The 4,398-nt window shown below is 43.4% G+C and overlaps 1 long non-coding RNA gene across 1 annotated transcript in view; it reads left to right on the top strand.

Annotated features, from left to right (window-relative positions):
• The first annotated feature begins 608 nt into the window (after positions 1-608).
• The window catches only part of LOC107183175, an 11,104-nt gene continuing 7,314 nt past the window's right edge, over positions 609-4,398 (top strand). Inside the window, exon 1 of the long non-coding RNA XR_001513955.1 lies at positions 609-620. This is a non-coding gene — a long non-coding RNA (uncharacterized LOC107183175). The remainder of the gene's footprint in view (positions 621-4,398) is intronic.

Raw genomic sequence — 4,398 nt, 5'->3', positions numbered from 1 at the left:
TGGCCGTTCCGCCATTTGGTCAAGTTGCATATTAGCCTTTTATTATATAGGGTTGAAATTAGTGAAACATAGAACAAGTTAATATGTGTGTTACACACACACACATATATTGCAAAGATAAATTGAATACTTTAAAATAATAAAACATATACCCTAGAGCAGCAGTTCTCAATCTGTGGGTCACGAACCCTTTGGGGGTCAAACAACCCTTTCACAGGGGTCACTTAAGACCATTGGAAAACACACATATAATTACATATTGTTTTTGTGATTAATCACTATGCTTTAATTATGTTCAATTTGTAACAATGAAATTGGGGATCACCACAACATGAGGAACTGTACTAAAGGGTTGCGGCATTGGAAAGGTTGAGAACCACTGCCCTAGAGAATCTATTGTCAGTCAGAAAAAGGGAGAGACTAGTTTTACATGGAAATATAACAAAATATGCATCAGATCTCTAGATCACAGTTTACTAGAATATATTAAGGCCAACTCAAAGAAATATTACTAATATTTATTTTGCATGACAGAGGTATCTTTTTCAGTACAAAATTTGAAAAGCATGAGTTAACAGCAAGATTTCCTGCGATGAGTAAAATGTAGAGAAATCTGGACAGTGATACACACATGGGGAGAACTCCATGTAAAAATGGGAATTATGCAGCCAGAAGCCAAGAAACTATCAGAAGCTAGTTTAGAGCCTTCAAAGCAAACTGCCCTGCTGGGATCCAACCCTAGCCGGTCCAGGGGTCCCCAAAGGTGTGGACAGAGTCGGCGAGGACTATCCACCCTTTTCCTACGGTGGAGTCCTATCCGTCCCGAGTGCGGGGCGCTTACCTAGGGGAATGGGGGGCTTACCTAAGGGTCCCTGTTCAGTGCCAGATGCTGGGGTCCAACCCCAGCAGGTCCAGGGGTCAAGGTTAGGGCATTTCTTATCTCCATTCGAGGGAGTAAAGATTATGTAGCTTAAGTGATTAACTACCCGCCTGGCACTTAGTTAAGGGGTTTTATCCCCTCCCTAACTTCAGGGAAAAATCCCTACCTGGGGAAACAACCTTTCTCGGAGAGGTGACCTTGGTTAAAACACATAGTGCCAAGAAGGTGAGCAAACATATTAAGAACAGTATGCCATATATGCCAGGTCCCTTGAAACAGCAAGGATGGACCAGCTCCCGGCACTGCCCCAGTCAACATTTTTACCTCAGACTTTTAGCCTCCAGGATTATGATACATTAAATTTGTGTTGTTTAAGGTACTCAGTATCGTATTTTGTTATGGCAGCCGTAGCAAACCGATACACCATCTTATCCATGTCTAGGATTTGAATTACCATTATAAGCTTACTGTTTTCCAGGAAAGAGATTTGCAAGGTGTGTGCCTGTGACCATTGGTCACTGGTGAAATTCTTCAAAGAAGGGTGTCATGGCCAAGCACCTGGAGCTCCACAGCACACTGCAAAAAACAGTCTCTCAGGAATTCTACAGCCAAGGGCACAGAATTTCTCCCATATGTGAACACAGGACATCTTTTCATTATAGCATATCTTGAGAATTTTGCTTAGGGATATGTAGCTCTACTGCAAGAAATCACAACCTTTTAAATTTTTATTGTCATTTCATTTCATAAGCCTCTTAATACAAAGCAGTTGATGTCATAAATATGTTTTAAATTGACATTATTTTTTTAAATTTTATTTTATTGTTTAAAGTATTACAAATTATAGTACATATGTCTCCTTTTAGTCCCCATTGACTTTCCCCTGGCCTCCTTTACCCCTATAAGCATAACTAATGGATGCAAGACACTGGGGAGGAGGGAAGGGAAGAGGACAATTGACATTATTTTTAAAATTTGTACAATTTTGCCCTGACCAGTTTGGCTCAGTGGATGGAGCATCGGCCTGCAGGCCCAAGGGTCCCAGGTTTGGTTCCAGTCAAGGGCATGTACCTTGGTTGTGGGCACATACCCAGTGGGCTGGGTGCAAGAGGCAGCTGATCAATGTTTCTCTCTCATCGATGTTTCTAACTCTCTATCCCTCTCCTTCCTCTGTAAAAAATCAATAAAATACCTTAAAAATAATTTTGTACAAGTTTAAAATCCTTTGTGATAACATGTTTTTTGAGTTCCTCAAATACATTTTGCTAATTGCTGCTCCAGCAACATCTTTTTCAAAAGTATTTATTTAGTTAGGTTTCTATTACAGTTAATATTTAATATTATTTTATAATAGTTTCAGGTGTACAGCATAGTGGTATGAGTAGAGATATCTCAACAAACACAATTTAAAATGTGGCATACTATTACTGTAACCGGTTTGGCTCAGTGGATAGAGCGTCGGCCTGCGGACTGAAAGGTCCCAGGTTCAATTCCGGTCAAGGGCATGTACCTTGGTTGTGGGCACATACCCAGTGGGCTGGGTGCAAGAGGCAGCTGATCGATGTTTCTCTCTCATCGATGTTTCTAACTCTCTATCCCTCTCCCTTCCTCTCTGTAAAAAATCAATAAAATATATTTTTTAAAAAATGTGGCATACTGTATTCTAAAATATAGAATTACATCTTTTGGATATCCAGAAGCATAATAACATATAAAAATATATCAATATTATTTTTTTACTAAAGCAAAACATGTTTATTAAATAACATTGGAAAATACTAGACATAAAAAGGTGGAAAACATCATGAATGAGTTTACTTCCTGGAGTTAAACACTATTGCTATGTTGGTGTATAATGTAGTCCCCCCTTATCCATAGGGGATACATTCCAAGACTCCCATGGATGCCTGAAACCATGGATAGTACTTAACTATATGTGAACACAGGACACCTTTATAGACTATGTTTTCTTTTCTTATAAATACATACCTATGATAAAGCTTAATTTATGAATTAGGCACAGTAAGAGATTAACATCAATAACTAATAATAAAATATAACAATTGTAACAATATATTTGTGGGGGGCTGTTTCTCTCTTTTCCATGTCCCACATGGAAAAGGAAACAGTCCATTTGCTGAGTGGAGGAGCTGAGGATTAAGAAATTAAAGAAAGCCGAAACTGGTTTGGCTCAGTGGATAGAGCGTCGGCCTGCGGACTGAAGGGTCCCAGGTTCGATTCCGGTCAAGGGCATGTGCCTGGGTTGCGATTTTAAGCTGGGGCCAGGTGGGCGCCATCCTCTCTGATGGAGAGGTGGCAAAAGCGGCCTGAGCCACACAGCAGGTTTATTTTAAAGGCCTAGATTTACATATCTAGTTCCACCCCTGCCTGATTAACATGTCCAGCCTTATTGGGAAAGCATATTCCCAGGGCGTGGCTCTGCCTAAGCTCTGAGTTCAGCTGACAATAATTATAAGAAAATGCCTAGGTGCCTCCCAGGCGGCCCTCTACATATATTATATTAAAAGTTAAGTAATGTGGTCTCTATATCTGAAATACCTTATTGTACTGCATTCACCTTTTCCTGCTTCTCTTTGGCATGTCTGAATTGGCACCCTCAATACTCTTGCACTTTGGGGCCATTGTTGTTGTTTTTTTAATATATATATATTTTTCAAATTGAGTTGAGATACAGTATAGTTTCAGGTGCAGAACCCAGTGATTAGACATTTATATAATTTACAAAGTGATGATCCCAATAAATCTAGTACCATCTAACACCATAAATAATTATTATAATACTAGAGATCCGGTGCACAAAAATTTGTGCACTCGCGGGGGGAGAGGGCGTCCCTCAGCCCGGCCTGTGCCTCTCGCAGTCTGGGACCCCTAGGGAGATAATGACCTGCTGGCTTAGGCCTGCTCCCGGGTGGTAGAGGGCAGGTCCAATCCCTAGGTGCATCCCTGGTCGGGCTCAGAGCAGGGCTGATTGGGGATTTGGGCGCCACCCCCTGTCATGCACAGAGCAGGGCGGATCAGGAGGTTGCAATGCCACCCTCAGTCACGCTCGGGTAGGGCCAATTGGGGGATTGGGGCACCGTGGCCTGTCACACACAGAGCAGGGCCGATGGGGAGGTTATGGCTCTACCCCATCACACACAGAGCAGGACCCTTGGGGGGCAGTTGGGGTATCACCCTCTATCCCCCGCAGAGCAGGGCCGATAAGGGGGTTGGGGCACCACCACTGTCACACTCAGGGCAGGGCCAATGGAGAGGTTATGGCTCTACCCGGTCACACACAGAGCAGGGCCCATTGGGGGTGGGGGGATTGGGGCGCCGCACCCTGTCACACACAGAGCAGGGCCGATCAGGGGGTTGGGGCACCACAGCCTGTCACACACAGAGCTTCAGGCCAATCAGGGGGTTGGGGAGCTCCCCCCTATCAGACACAGAGCAGGGCCGATCAGGGGGTTGGGGCGCCTTCCTCTGTCAGGAACAGAGCAGGACAGATAGGGCGG

The sequence above is a fragment of the Myotis davidii genome, unplaced genomic scaffold (assembly GCF_000327345.1).
Source record: "Myotis davidii unplaced genomic scaffold, ASM32734v1 scaffold241, whole genome shotgun sequence".
Classification (NCBI taxonomy): domain Eukaryota; kingdom Metazoa; phylum Chordata; class Mammalia; order Chiroptera; family Vespertilionidae; genus Myotis; species Myotis davidii.
This window is presented reverse-complemented; position numbering and strand designations above follow the sequence as displayed.